Genomic DNA, 16,336 nt, shown 5'->3' with positions numbered 1-16,336 from the left:
CTGTATATGGCTGAAGGCTGTATGTCTGAGGGGGCCACTGCCTACCAATGTGGGAGAACTATACTGCCAGCCTAATGTGGGGGGAATTATACTGCCAGTCTAATGTGGGAGAACTATACTGTCAGCCTAATGTGGGGGAACTGTACTGCCAACCTAATGTGGGGGAACTATGCTGACAACCTAATGTGGGGGAACATACTGCCAACCTAATGTGGGGGAACTATACTGCCATCCTAATGTGGGGGAACATACTGCCAACCTAATGTGTGGGAACATACTGCCAGCCTAATGTGGGGGAACTACAACCTAATGTGGGGGAACTATATTGCCAACCTAATGTGGGGGGGAAGTAGGCTGACAACCTAATATGGGGAGAACTATGCTGACAACCTAATGTGGGAGGAACTATACTGCCAACCTAATGTGGGGGAACTTTTCTGCCAACCTTATGTGGGGGGAACTATGCTGACAACCTAATGGGGTGGGAATTATGCTGCCAACCTAATGTGGGGGGGGGGGGGCGCTATGCTGACAACCTAATGTGGGGGGAACTATGCTGACAACCTGATATGGGGGGGAACTATGCTGACAACCTAATGTTGGGGGAACAATGCTGACAACATAATGTGGGGGAACCATGCTGACAATCTAGTGTGGGGGAACTATGCTGCCTACCTAGTGTGGGGGAACTATGCTGCCTACCTACAGTGGGTGAACTATGCTGCCTACCTACGGTGGGGGACTATGCTGCGTACTTAAAGGGGTACTCCACTGCCCCAGCATCTGAACATATTGTTCCGAACTCTGGGTGCGGACTGCGGGGGTTGGGTAGCGGACGTGTCGAGCACCGCACGATACTGTGATATCCCAAGACTAGACTCTGGATCCACCCCTGTGGCTAGGACATCCCCAGTGGACTAAATACCACAACATTTAGAGCAGAACCTCTTCTTATCAGTTGTGTTGATCCCAAGTAAGGTTCACAGGGCCTGAAGTGCACTCTACCCGCTGTGAACAATCCCTAGGATGGGACTACAACTACCGGCACCCTGGCAACAACATCTCTTTCACCCAACCTCAACTATTATTGTAATTTGCTTTTATATTTATTTAAGCCTAGAATTTATCATTCCACATTGGTGTAATGTATGAATGGGGCACACAAGCTACAAGCAGCAGAAACCAGATTTCCTAAACGTTCACTTTCTTGTCCTGACAGATATATCCTTTTTTAAAGGCTAAATATTTCCAGAACTTAACTCTTAAACAAGACGCTGCTCTGCTATCTTTGACATGTATTGTTAAGCTATTGAACTTCCCACTGTAAACCCCAGCTATTCATTACAGGCCCACTGGGAGGAATAATGGGCTGAAAAGAACAACAATCTGTTAACACGTTTTGTTAATCCAACACAATGATTATATCTGGCAAGAACTGAATACATTTTATCTAGCACATCTATTTCTAAAAGCAACAACATTTCCAGCAAGTTTCTCACAGTCCATTAGAGGCCTTTTAGATAATCTCTGTGTTTTGTTAAAAACAACAAAAACAAAAGAGAAATAATAATAATAAAAAGTGCGACCAGCACCCCTTCTAAAAACAAAACAATAAAATCCACAACAAAATTAATAGTCACGTCACTTAAGTCTACACAGCACTGCCATACAGCTTGTTTTGAAGGTTTACTTTCATTGAAAAAAAAAAAAAGCAACAAACTTTTGACATATTCACCAGACATGTCAAAAGTTATGATCACAACTGCTATTACTCCTGAGACCCATTGTGATTGTTAGTTATAAGCTGAGGATTTTGAGCAGTGTGCGGCTCACCCCTGGCTCTCAATCCAATCAGACCTTTCTGGGGAGTGGAGCGCAATTCCACGCAATTCCCCGGCCTATAACTAACTCAGGAGTGAGATCCAGTGCGATCAAAACATTTGACATGTCTGTCAAACATGTCAAAAGTTGTTCTTTAATGACAGCAACCCTTTAAAGGAAATGTTTCATCAGAAAATTACCTATTAAGTAAAGTTTTTTTTAGTTAAATATATTTTTTGCATTTTTTAAAATTAAGACAAAACCACTAGGTCTAATACGAAGGTATCTTCACAATAGCTCAAGTTCCTACCTATTAAAAAACCTATGCAAAGGCCACAACGCATGCCTAGATACCATCAGATTCATGGGAATAGGGTCTGCTCCGGACCATTGTGTCTATGTCCATGGGTCCTGCTGTAAAGCATATCTTTAAATGCTGTTCGAATAGCTCAGGTAAGATTGCTGCCCCCATAATAATGTACAAAAATTACAATCAGAAAATAGAGACAGATTAGGGAAAAAAAAACACAACAGTGTCTGAATTCAAGAAGGTTTTCTGCATTTTAAAAAAATATTTTTTTTTCCTTCAGAAACAACACTACTTTGTCCATGGCCTGTCTTGTTATGGCAGTTCACTCCTATTCAAATTAATAAGGCAGAATTGCAGTAATAGGTGCCCTACCACTTCTGGGACCCGTATTTGTCTCCAAGACAGGTTGAGGTGGCCGCTACATTCAGTCAATGTGTGGTTAGGCAGTTGGAAGGGCAGATGTTGTTAACCCTAAGGGCAGATGGCATTAACCCTTTGTGTTCGTGATGCCATGGTGTGGTTATCCTCTACACCACTTAGGGTATGGCCGCTGGTTCCTTGGACAGATGTGGGCTAAATAATCACCCCAATGCACGGTTGCGGAACAACAGCACTTTACTGAGGCAGACAGGATGGTAAGGTCTTTACAGTCCAGTTTAGGCCTAAGAACTGACCAGTGAACTTTAGGGAGCTTGTTGGCTCACTGGGACTTGTAGTGGACTTGGATTGAATTATCCAACCCACGTTGACTTTAGTGACTTGACAGACTTGACTATCCTGCCTATCTTGACTAGACTGGTCCCCTGTTTTTGTGCTTACCGCCAGGCTTTGACTTTCACCTGCAGGGGTTACTGGTAGTAGCTGTGTGGCTGCATGATTAGGCATTGGTCTCCCTCAGGAACACCAGACAACTGCTCAGGTCTTCACTTGGCTGTACCTTAGCATGCACTCTCTAGACTGACTTAGGATAGCTCCTCCCAGCTATATATGGGAGCAATTTAGAGATGGCCCATTTGTCACCTGTTTACCTTGCACCTTCCTTGGTAACATAGGTCTTGGCAACAATATTTAAAGAGACAAACGCCTCAAAAGATTAACCAGCATTTAACATACATGCTTTTAACACTTTACAGTCCTGAGGAGGGATTTGGACCCAGGGGAACACTTAAAGGTTAGCTGCCACACAGGACGGGCAGGATGACAACTCCGGTACTGGGCCACCACAAATGTATACGCAAGTTTTTTGTGCATTATATAGGATGGAGAAAGCTCTTTATACAGTCAAGATTGTTAGATTTTTTTTTTCTTTTCTATTGAGCTCAAGCGGCTGTTCATACATTAAAGGGGTACTCCACCCCTAGACATGTTATCCCTATCCTAAGGATAGGGGATTACATGTCTGATCTCCGTTGCGGCACCCCAATCATCAATTGCATGGAGTGGACTATGCTCTGTGGCGGATGACTGGCGACCAAAGCCACCATGCCCCCTCCATTCATGTATATCGGAGGAGCCATCACGCCCGCTCCCATAGACATGAATGGAGGGGGCGTGGTATGAGGTTATATTATGAACAGAAGCTCCAGGGGGGGGGGGGGGTAGATAAGTGTGGACATTTCTAAATATCCCATAAATGCTGAAAATCGGGCAAAAAAAATCTGAACTTCAGGCAGGTAATATAGTGGACAGGTGGATGCACAGGTTTGCAGCTCTCCATTTACTTCTGTAGGGGTTACAGAAACCAAGGAAGTGTCGGCATAGCAAAATAAATTTAATTTCACTTCTCACCAGATGGCTCGGATGTCATTGTGGAGATAGAAAAAAGCAAGGCAGGTGAATCAGCTCACTCCAGATGCCGTCTCTGAGGCGTGGACCGGTGTGGACCCCACCGAAACTAATAGCAAAACAAAAAGGAGAATGTCCAGCCTTCCAGCTCGTGGATGCGATGCTTGACTTTATTCACAGGATGGCTACATAAAAACAAAGGTAGGGACGCAAAGTGTCGCGTTTCGGCCCATGTTCTAGGCCTTACTCATACTACAAAAACTTTTTACAAATGACTTCAATATGTAGGGAAGAAAAAAGCCGGCCTCCTAATCAGTCTCACCTGAGACTCTCCAGGATCCACCTCTTCCCTACATTCAGACAGAAGTAGAACACTTCAAATTCCATAAAACCAAATGTACAAATAAAAACAGTAATACAATAAATCACATGCCCATATATAGATATTACACACAGTGATCTTCATACCCTCTTTCTTTAAATAGTTTCAACCAGGTAAAATTGGCATATGTGCATGTATATCTTCCTAGTGCTTCCAATGTCATTTAATAGCGTATCTATTCAATACCATATCATTAAACTGCTGAAGTCACATACAGATAATTACAATATCCTGCTGGTGCCGATGGACCTGTAGTGTCAAAAATTGAAAGAAGGACCCAACCCCATAATTATACCGAGGCACTATACTGTATACTATTAGACTTAGAGAAATAACAATAAAGATAAAAATTTAATTTCTTTCATATTACTTGCTTCTAAGAGAAATGGGGGGGGGGGGGATTTTTCATAACCACGGAAAGGTGCAAATGCAAGAGCACATCTGCACTAAAAACTGAAATCAGCACATAGACATAGAAACCGCTACTCATAGAATCTAGTGTGAACCAGTATCAGGCAAGCTATAGCTGAACAGAGGAAGGGATTGAATAATGCAACATTACATCCTGTCTTTTATTCATACCTCCCCGGTAGCGAGTGTTAAGTCGGATGATTCAATACACTTCGCGATCCAGGAGTTTCTGTTTGTAAATTAATAGGTAAATTACATGATTAGTATTGCAAGTAATATATTGTTTCACCTTAAATTCTTCCTGATTTGTGTAGGATGCAAATGTGGATGCATTCTACATGATCTTGCAACACGTACGTTTAGTGTGGCCACATTTATGTGACCCAACCGTGTGGAGCCAGGTATTGTGGAGAGAGGTGGGATTGCAACTAGGCATACGGTGGGTGGGAATACACCTTTATTGACATTTTATCTTAAATTGACAGATCGTTTATGAACAAAAACAAACAATAAGTAAAGGACAAAAAAAACAATGGCAATGTACATTAAAATAAGTAATAAAAGTAATTATAACTTTTGGTTTGTAAGCCGAGAGCTGTTAAGACCTAAATATCTTCAATTCTGGAAAAAGTAATTGTGAGATTCAATCAATCTTGTTAAACTTGATATAGAGCAATGAGCATATTTTTTCTCTCATTGGGCCCCCAAGAAAACTGGGTTCTCAAGAGGCAAATGAGCATCCAGTCCCTAAATAAACAAGTGGCAGATGCCATCTGGATAGCAGGCTCTGTGAGAAGCTATTTGCTTGGTTGGCAGTAATTCCAAAAAGATAATGGGTGAACTTTATGGGCATAATTAGTGGCACAGACTTGTCAGCTTCAGTCGGTAGCGTTCATTTGTCACTGGGGTATAAGAGAATTGGGATAAGAAAAACCAACACAGACTTTGTATTGTAATATCAGAAATCCGATAAGGAAATTCTGTATTTTACCAAGAGCACCTGTACCTGACCTGTTCCCTACAGGCATTTATCTCCTGTAGGCAATAAAATTTGTATGTATAATCTGAAAATAAAGTGCCTGAAACCTGTCTTATTAGGCTCTGATCACATCTGTGTGTATGGATACCAATAGTGCCCTACTGACAACATCTCATCTCATCTAGGTTCTGTTATTTTGACAGCCAGACTGGGCCTCCAACATAAATATGAACAGAGCTTTACGTGATGCCATTTTAACTGCAGGCAGCACGGTAGCCACCATTTTGGTTACTTATTGGTAGTTCAGTTACTTCTAATTTAAAATAACATTAAAAGGTGTATTCACACGTTCAGTGTCCTGCGCATCTTTCATGCGCAGGATTTGAAGGTGCACATTTAAAACTGTATTCAGTCATTTAGTTTACACTGAACTCTGCAGCATAAAATCTGCAGCTTCAAATCCTGTGCATTAAATTAGTGCCGGATACTGTAAAAACTTTATCAAGGGTGGTGGAGGTGACGGATTTTTCTACACCTTTTGTATGGTGGTAATGTGTATGTACACGGCCCATCATGCACCCCTCCCATAGACAGGAATGGAGGGGGCGTGGTGTGATGTCACGACTATGGCCATCCGAACCCAGCGTTCTGGCCATAATGTTCAGAATGAGGGGTAACTGCATGGAGGGAGTTCTTTTTTTTAATTTATTTCTTTTCTGTCTGACCACAGTGCTCTCTGCTGACACCTCTGTCCATGTCAGGAACTGTCCAGAGCAGGAGCAAATCCCCATAGCAAACCTCTCCTGCTCTGGACAGTTCCGGATACAGACAGAGGTGTGAGCAGAGAGTACTGTGGTCAGACAGAAAAGAAATAAAAAAAGAAAAGAACTTCCTCTTGAGCATACAGCAGCTGATAAGTACTGGAAGGATTAAGATTTTTTAATAGAAGTAATTTACAAATTTGTTTAACTTTCTGGCACCAGTTGATAAAAAAAAAAAATGTTTTCCACTGGAGTACCCTTTTAAGTGCTTGCAGGGCGTTTGATAAATATGGTACTGGTACACATTGGGGGAGATTTATCAAAATCTGTGCAGAGGAAAACTTGCCCAGTTGCCCATAGCAACCAATCAGATTGCTTCTTTCAATTTCATGAAGGCCTGTGAAAAATGAAAGAAGCAATCTGATTGGTTGCTATGGGCAACTGGACAACTTTTCCTCTGCACAGGTTTTGATAAATCTCCCCCATTATTTTTAAATTGCACCACTTTGTATGGTTCCCTCTCTGTGACTTTTTCTGTGCTTTTTTTTTAACCCTGTACACAGGCAGTGTTGTAATCCAGGTCTGGGCTGGTGTAGATTTGTGATAAATTTAAAATTTTCCTAACCTCTGTGACGGAAAATATAGATTTTATTAATGACAGGAGGTGAATAATAGGCTTTCCAAACTTTTACTACTCATCATAGCAGCAATGTAGAACACATGTAAATGAAAAAACCTGAAAGTACAACCAAACTTGATATACAGGTTTATAATGCAGGTAACCAATCATAGAGTATGCAAGGTGAGTAACGCCCTGATGACGTCTCCTTTCTTTAATTTAGTAAAGTCGATGAAAAACAGGAAACAGGAATCAAACATCCAGAACTGCAGATCACAGATGGACGGGTCGGCAGACATCAAAGATGAGAACATTGTTGAAATGAAGGAAGAATGGAGCAGGAACTTTATCATGATGAAGTGAAGAAGGTTCATCTTGAAAGAGATTAGACTTGGAAGCCAGAAGTCATCAAATCTAATATTCTAGAAAAAGAGGACAAAGAATTAAGGGTAGTGTATTGGGAGGGATATTATTCGCCTCCTGTCGTTTATAAAATCTATATTTTCCATCACAGAGGTTAGGAAAGTCTTAAATTTTATGTCCGAATGCTCATAATATGCTAGTTTAAAGCTTAAACATTCATATACCTCTAATAAACAGTTAATAAGTACAGTTATAATACAGACATTGAAGCATGACGTTCGGGTCTGAAATAGAAGGTTTTAAAGGTGGATTCTGACAACCAGTCAGCAGCTTTTAGAATGTCAGAAAGGGAGCCACCCAATAAAGCAGTCTTAGTAGACATAGCACCCCTGACGGAATGAGCACCGAAGAGGGATATATCAATGTCGGCAAGAGCCATTGTAGATCTAACCCATCTTGCCAAAGGGGAAGAGGAAACCGGAAGATGGAGGTTTGTGAAAGGAGATGAGGAGTTGAGAAGATCTAGGAGATCTTAGGGATGAAGTTTTGAGTTCATAAGTTCGTAAGCAGGAAACGACACATAAATCTGGTCGGTTAATAAAATATGGATAAAAAACTGATTGAAGACCAATTTTTGTATGCCTACAATTTTCAAAACGGACACCATGAGGGGAGAAAGATCTGTGAAATAAATCCAATGAGTGGACATCGGAAACCCTTTTTATGGAGATTAAACATAATAACATGGTTTAAAGGATAGAAATTTGAGTGATAAAGAGTCGTTCTCAGACCAAGAAGATAGAATGGCAAGTACTAAAGATACGTCCCAGGTGGAACAATATTTGGGGAGAGGAGGTCTTTTGAAGCAAATAGCTTGAAGTAATTTGCATATTAATGGATGTTTACCGATGGGGGTATCGTGGCAAGGAGCGTGATGAGCTGATATTGCAGAACAATAAAGATTAATTGTGCGATATGCTTTTCCGGAATCAAATAATTCTGAAAGGAAGTTTAAGATATAGGAAAGAGGTGAATGTATGGGATCCAAATGTTGTCTAGAGCACTACATATCCCAAAATTTCCAAGCTGATCTGTAAGCTATTCTGGTACCGGGTGCCCAGGCTTCTGCGAGAATGTCTTTTGTCCAATATTGATTGATGATGACCCAAAATAAGCCAAGCGATCAGGGTCATTGATTGAGAGAGGATGAGGATTCCCGTTGGCATCCAAGAGGTTGTGAGGAAAAGAAGGAAGAATCTTCAGGAATGTCGATTGTCGATGGAAAACTTTTTTTTTAAATCAACTGGTGCCAGAAAGTTAAACAGATTTGCAAATCACTTCTATTAAAAAATCTTAATCCTTCCAGTACTTTTTAGGGGCTGTATACTAAAGAGAAATCCAAAAAAGAAATGCATTTCCTCTGATGTCATGACCACTTCTGACCTCTGCTGTCCATTTTAGGAACTGTCCAGAGCAGCATATGTTTGCTATGGGGATTTTCTTCTGCTCTCTGCTGACCTCTGCTGTCCTAAAATGGACAGCAGAGGTCAGCAGAGAGCACTGTGGTCATGACATCAGAGGAAATACATTTCTTTTTTGGATTTCTCTTTAGTCTACAGCCCCTAAAAAGTACTGAAGATAAAAAAAAAAAAAGTTTTCCACGGTCGATTGAAGGGACATCATTTGCATAAGAACTCTGGGAATCATGGCAAAAGGAGGAAAAGCGTAGAGTGCGCCTTCTGGCCAAGTTTGAAGGAAGGCATCTATTGCCAGGGCTTCTGGATCGGGACGCCAACTGTAAAACCATGGTAGTTCGTGATTGAGTCTGGATGCAAATAGGTCTAAAAGAAGAGGACCCCAAAGATTGTTGATGGTCTGGAAAACAGAACGATCCAGAGTCCAATCGCTGGAGTCGATGAGGTAGCAGGAATTCCAATCCGCTACAGAATTGTATAGACCTGGAAGATATTCTGCTTTTAAAATAATATTCCTGTCTAAACAAAAATTCCATAATTGTGTTGCAATATCTGTCAGAATCTTGGAACCCGTGCCACCTAAGCGATTGATATATTGAACCACTGAGATGTTGTCCATACAAATTAATATACAGCAATGCGATCTGAACTTCGCAAAGTTATTGAGCTCTTGAGGGCTCTTGAGCCAATAATTCCAGGCAATTGATATGAAGATGAGATTCGTCCTCTGACCAACTGCCTCCTGTAGAAGCGGAGCCGCAACGAGAGCCCCAACCTTGAAGACTGGCATTGGATTCTATTATGACATCTGGTCTGCAGTGGAAAATAGTTTTTCCATTCCAGTTGTGTTTATGTTGAAGCCACCAGAGAAGTTCTTCTTCGGCTTCTGGAGAGATAATAATATTGTCCGAATAAGAAAGGCCTTCTCTTAGATAACAGGCTTTTAATCTCTGTAGAGCTCTGTAGTGATGGGGAGCTGGGAAGATGGCTTGGATAGATGCAGATATGTAACACCCATGTTTCTGAAGACAGGAACTCCAGTGCATTTGGATCCGCTGGACCTGTGTGGCAGATGACTCGGACTGTACCAGGGAGTGTAGTCTAAGGTGCCGCTGGTTTTCACCAGAGCCCGCCGCAAAGCGGGGTGGGCTTACAGCTGCAGGCGACACCCAGGTCGCTACACCTGGCACTGCTCAACCACACAGGCGACTGAGGAGATGCGAGGCACAGGAGGGATGAGGCAACTCATAGTCTGGATAGCAGAAGGTCAGGGCAGGCGGCACAGTAGCATAGTCAGGACGTAGCAGGAGTTCAGTAGGCAAGCGGCAGAGGAGCAAGGTCAAGTCACAAGAGCAGGAGATCTGGTACACGGCAAGGCAAAACAATGGCAGAGGTAGGAGAAACACCCGTAGAGTGAGGACTGGGGCTTGCATGCGGGTGCGTCCCGCGATGTGAGTCCCAGCCCCGTCGGCAGCAGAAGGTAAGGGGACCATGCGCTCACGGCCAGCGTGTGAGGCCGGAGCACATTGCGTAACAAGATAGAAGTCCCACTACTCTCGCAATTGTTCTCAAAGAAATCATACGTTTGATTAGGATAGAATGGATTTCTTTCCGTATAGTGTATAATTTCCTGGAAGGGAGGCTGAGAATAGCCAATTTGGTATTCACCAGGAAGCCTAAGAATTCTACTTCCCTTGATGGAGTCAAAACTGATTTTTTCAGGTTGTGGGGAAACCTAGACTGGAGAGTAAAGGGAGAGTCCATTTCAGATTACGATGTAAAATGTGATGGGTTTCAGCCATAATGAGGATATCGTCCAAGTAAATTATGAGACGAATACCTCGGTTCCTCAAAATGGAAACTACAGGTTTCATCAATTTGGTGAAGCACCAAGGGGCTGAAGAAAGTCTGAAAGGGAGGCATGTAAATTGCCATTTTATGTCCTCCCAAATGAATTGAAGGTAAGATTGATGAGAGGGGTCAATAGGGACTGTAAGATAGGAGTCTTTTAAGTCTATTTTTGCTAGACAATTGTTTTCTATAAGGAGATCCCTTAGAAGGTGAATTCCCTCCATTTTGAAGTGTTGATAATGCACATATTCATTGAGGTGACGAAGATTTATGACGGGTATGTGTCCTCCGTCTTTTTTCTTTCCCAGAAAGATATTGCTTATGAATCCCCGGGAGTGTATGGGAGATCAGATAATTTCTCCCTTCATGGCAAGTTCTTTGCTCTCCTTTGATATTGTCACGATGCCGGCTGGCAGGTAGTGGATCCTCTGTGCCAGAGAGGGATTGGCGTGGACCGTGCTAGAGGATCGGTTCTAAGTCACTACTGGTTTTCACCAGAGCCCGCCGCAAAGCGGGATGGTCTTGCTGCGGCGGTAGTGACCAGGTCGTATCCCCTAGCAACGGCTCAACCTCTCTGGCTGCTGAAGATAGGCGCGGTACAAGGGAGTAGACAGAAGCAAGGTCGGACGTAGCAGAAGGTCGGGGCAGGCAGCAAGGATCGTAGTCAGGGGCAACGGCAGAAGGTCTGGAATCACAGGCAAGGAACACACAAGGAACGCTTTCACTGGCACTAGGGCAACAAGATCCGGCGAGGGAGTGAAGGGGAAGTGAGGTGATATAGGGAAGTGCACAGGTGTAAACACTAATTGGAACCACTGCACCAATCAGCGGTGCAGTGGCCCTTTAAATCGCAAAGACCCGGCGCGCGCGCGCCCTAGGGAGCGGGGCCGCGCGCGCCGGGACAGAACTGACGGAGAGCGAGTAAGGTACGGGAGCCGGGGTGCGCATCGCGAGCGGGCGCTACCCGCATCGCGAATCGCATCCCGGCCGGAGGTGGTAACGCAGCGCCCCGGGTCCGTGGAACCGACCGGGGCGCTGCAGTGAGGGAAGTGTAGCGAGCGCTCCGGGGAGGAGCGGGGACCCGGAGCGCTCGGCGTAACAGTACCCCCCCCCTTGGGTCTCCCCCTCTTCTTGGGGCCTGAGAACCTGAGGATCAGACTTTTGTCCAGGATATTGTCCTCAGGTTCCCAGGACCTCTCTTCTGGACCACAACCCTCCCAATCCACTAAAAAAAAAGTTCTTCCCCTGACCTTTTTAGAGGCCAAAATCTCTTTGACAGAGAAGATGTCCGAGGAGCCGGAAACAGGAGTGGGAGGAACAGATTTAGGAGAAAAACGGTTGAGGATGAGAGGTTTAAGAAGAGAGACGTGAAAGGCATTAGGGATACGAAGAGAAGGAGGAAGAAGAAGTTTGTAAGAGACAGGATTAATTTGACACAAAACTTTAAAAGGACCAAGATAGCGTGGTCCCAACTTATAGCTCGGGACACGGAAACGGACATATTTAGCGGAGAGCCATACCTTGTCTCCAGGGGAAAAAATGGGAGGAGCTCTTCTTTTCTTATCTGCGAATCTCTTCATGCGAGAAGAAGCCTGTAAGAGAGAATTTTGGGTCTCTTTCCATATGGTGGAAAGATCACGAGAAATTTCATCCACAGCGGGCAGACCAGAGGGCAAGGGGGTAGGGAGGGGGGGAAGAGGGTGACGGCCGTACACCACGAAAAACGGAGATTTGGAGGAAGATTCAGAGATTCTGAAATTATACGAGAATTCGGCCCAAGGTAGAAGATCTGCCCAGTCATCCTGGCGGGAGGAAACAAAATGTCGTAAATAGTCACCCAAGATCTGGTTAATTCTCTCTACTTGTCCATTGGATTGAGGATGGTATGCAGAAGAAAAATTTAATTTAATCTTGAGTTGTTTACAGAGAGCCCTCCAGAATTTAGACACAAATTGGACGCCTCTATCCGAGACGATCTGTGTAGGCAACCCGTGAAGACGAAAAATGTGTACAAAAAATTGTTTAGCCAACTGAGGCGCTGAAGGAAGACCAGGAAGAGGGATGAAATGTGCCATTTTGGAGAATCGATCAACGACCACCCAAATAACAGTGTTGCCATGGGATGGGGGTAAGTCAGTAATAAAATCCATACCAATCAGAGACCAAGGTTGTTCGGGGACAGGTAGAGGATGAAGAAAACCAGCGGGCTTCTGGCGAGGAGTCTTATCCCGGGCACAGATAGTGCAGGCCCGCACAAAGTCCACCACATCAGTCTCTAGAGTCGGCCACCAATAGAAGCGAGAGATGAGTTGCACAGATTTCTTGATGCCCGCATGACCTGCGAGATGGGAGGAGTGACCCCATTTGAGGATCCCAAGGCGTTGGCGTGGAGAAACAAAGGTCTTTCCTGGAGGAGTTTGCCTGATGGAGGCTGGAGAAGTGGAAATCAGGCAGTCAGGAGGAATGATGTGTTGAGGAGAGAGTTCAATTTCAGAGGCATCTGAGGAACGAGAGAGAGCATCGGCCCTAATGTTTTTATCAGCAGGCCGAAAGTGAATTTCAAAATTAAATCGGGCAAAGAACAGAGACCACCTGGCCTGACGAGGATTCAGCCGTTGGGCAGACTGGAGGTAGGAGAGGTTCTTGTGATCGGTGTAAATAATAACTGGAAATCTTGATCCCTCCAGCAGATGCCTCCATTCCTCAAGTGCTAATTTAATGGCTAGAAGCTCTCGATCCCCGATGGAGTAGTTCCTCTCCGCCGGAGAGAAGGTCCTGGAAAAAAAACCACAAGTAACAGCATGCCCGGAAGAGTTTTTTTGTAGAAGGACAGCTCCAGCTCCCACTGAGGAGGCATCAACCTCCAATAGGAAGGGTTTAGATGGGTCAGGTCTGGAGAGCACGGGAGCCGAAGAAAAGGCAGACTTGAGTCGTTTAAAGGCGTCTTCCGCTTGAGGAGGCCAAGACTTGGGATCGGCATTTTTTTTTGTTAAAGCCACAATAGGAGCCACAATGGTAGAAAAATGTGGAATAAATTGCCTGTAATAATTGGCGAACCCCAAAAAACGTTGGATGGCACGGAGTCCGGAGGGGCGTGGCCAATCTAAGACGGCAGAGAGTTTATCTGGGTCCATTTGTAGTCCCTGGCCAGAGACCAAGTATCCTAGAAAAGGAAGAGATTGGCATTCAAACAGACATTTCTCTATTTTGGCATAGAGTTGATTATCACGAAGTCTCTGAAGAACCATACGGACATGCTGGCGGTGTTCTTCAAGATTGGCAGAAAAAATCAGGATATCGTCCAGATATACAACAACACAGGAGTATAGTAGATCACGAAAAATTTCATTAACAAAGTCTTGGAAGACGGCAGGGGCGTTGCATAGACCAAAGGGCATGACCAGATACTCAAAGTGTCCATCTCTGGTGTTAAATGCCGTTTTCCATTCATCCCCCTCTCTGATGCGGATGAGATTATAAGCACCTCTTAAGTCCAGTTTGGTAAAAATATGGGCACCTTGGAGACGATCAAAGAGTTCAGAGATGAGGGGTAGGGGGTAGCGGTTCTTAACCGTGATTTTATTAAGACCGCGGTAGTCAATGCAAGGACGTAGAGAGCCATCTTTTTTGGACACAAAGAAAAATCCGGCTCCGGCAGGAGAGGAGGATTTACGGATAAAGCCCTTTTTTAAATTTTCTTGGACGTATTCAGACATGGCAAGAGTCTCTGGGACGGACAGAGGATAGATTCTGCCCCGGGGTGGAGTAGTGCCCGGGAGGAGGTCAATGGGACAATCATAAGGCCTGTGAGGAGGTAGAGTCTCAGCTTGTTTTTTGCAAAAAACGTCCGCAAAGTCCATATAGGCCTTAGGGAGACCGGTTACATGAGGAAGCACAGGGACACGGCAAGGTTTACTGGGAACCGGTTTTAAGCAGTCCTTGGAACAAGAGGGCCCCCAACTCTTGATCTCCCCAGTGGACCAATCCAGGATTGGGGAATGGAGTTGAAGCCAGGGAAGTCCAAGAAGGATTTCAGAAGTGCAATTGGGGAGGACCAACAGTTCAATCCTCTCGTGATGAGATCCGATGCACATTAGAAGGGGCTCCGTGCGGAAACGTATAGTACAGTCCAATCTTTCATTGTTTACACAATTGATGTAGAGGGGTCTGGCGAGACTGGTCACCGGGATGTTGAACCTGTTGACGAGAGAGGCTAAGATGAAATTTCCTGCAGATCCAGAGTCCAGGAAGGCCACAGCAGAGAAGGAGAAGGCAGAGGCAGACATCCGCACAGGCACAGTAAGACGTGGAGAAGCAGAGTAGACATCAAGGACTGTCTCACCTTTGTGCGGAGTCAGCGGACGTCTTTCCAGGCGGGGAGGACGGATAGGACAATCCTTCAGGAAGTGTTCGGTACTAGCACAGTACAGGCAGAGATTCTCCATGCGGCGTCGTGTCCTCTCTTGGGGTGTCAGGCGAGACCGGTCGACCTGCATAGCCTCCACGGCGGGAGGCACAGGAACAGATTGCAGGGGACCAGAGGAGAGAGGAGCCGGGGAGAAGAAACGCCTCGTGCGAACAGAGTCCATATCCTGGCGGAGCTCCTGACGCCGTTCGGAAAAACGCATGTCAATGCGAGTGGCAAGATGGATGAGTTCATGTAGGTTAGCAGGGATTTCTCGTGCGGCCAGAACATCTTTAATGTTGCTGGATAGGCCTTTTTTAAAGGTCGCGCAGAGTGCCTCATTATTCCAGGATAATTCTGAAGCAAGGGTACGGAACTGTACGGCATACTCGCCAACGGAAGAATTACCCTGGACCAGGTTCAACAGGGCAGTCTCAGCAGAAGAGGCTCGGGCAGGTTCCTCAAAGACACTTCGAATTTCCGAGAAGAAGGAGTGTACAGAGGCAGTGACGGGGTCATTGCGGTCCCAGAGCGGTGTGGCCCAAGCCAGGGCTTTTCCAGACAGCAGGCTGACTACGAAAGCCACCTTAGACCTTTCAGTGGGGAACTGGTCCGACATCATCTCCAAGTGTAATGAACATTGGGAAAGAAAGCCACGGCAAAACTTAGAGTCCCCATCAAATTTATCCGGCAAGGATAGTCGTATTCCAGAAGCGGCCACTCGCTGCGGAGGAGGTACAGGAGCTGGCGGAGGAGAAGATTGCTGGAGCTGTGGTAGTAACTGTTGTAGCATAACAGTCAGTTGAGACAGCTGTTGGCCTTGTTGCGCAATCTGTTGTGACTGCTGGGCGACCACCGTGGTGAGGTCAGCGACAACTGGCAGAGGAACTTCAGCGGGATCCATGGCCGGATCTACTGTCACGATGCCGGCTGGCAGGTAGTGGATCCTCTGTGCCAGAGAGGGATTGGCGTGGACCGTGCTAGAGGATCGGTTCTAAGTCACTACTGGTTTTCACCAGAGCCCGCCGCAAAGCGGGATGGTCTTGCTGCGGCGGTAGTGACCAGGTCGTATCCCCTAGCAACGGCTCAACCTCTCTGGCTGCTGAAGATAGGCGCGGTACAAGGGAGTAGACAGAAGCAAGGTCGGACGTAGCAGAAGGTCGGGGCAGGCAGC

At 45.2% G+C, this 16,336-nt stretch overlaps 2 long non-coding RNA genes across 2 annotated transcripts in view; one reads left to right on the top strand and one right to left on the bottom strand.

The window, feature by feature from the left end:
• LOC130296771 (uncharacterized) overlaps window positions 1-8,331 on the top strand; it is a 62,184-nt gene extending 53,853 nt beyond the window's left edge. Inside the window, exons 3-4 of the long non-coding RNA XR_008849283.1 lie at window positions 3,923-4,117; window positions 7,292-8,331. This is a non-coding gene — a long non-coding RNA (uncharacterized LOC130296771). The remainder of the gene's footprint in view (window positions 1-3,922; window positions 4,118-7,291) is intronic.
• LOC130296772 (uncharacterized) overlaps window positions 1-16,336 on the bottom strand; it is a 140,616-nt gene that overhangs the window by 16,288 nt on the left and 107,992 nt on the right. The gene's annotated exons all lie outside the window — the stretch shown is intronic.

The sequence above is a fragment of the Hyla sarda genome, chromosome 12, assembly GCF_029499605.1.
Source record: "Hyla sarda isolate aHylSar1 chromosome 12, aHylSar1.hap1, whole genome shotgun sequence".
Taxonomy (NCBI): domain Eukaryota; kingdom Metazoa; phylum Chordata; class Amphibia; order Anura; family Hylidae; genus Hyla; species Hyla sarda.
This window is presented reverse-complemented; position numbering and strand designations above follow the sequence as displayed.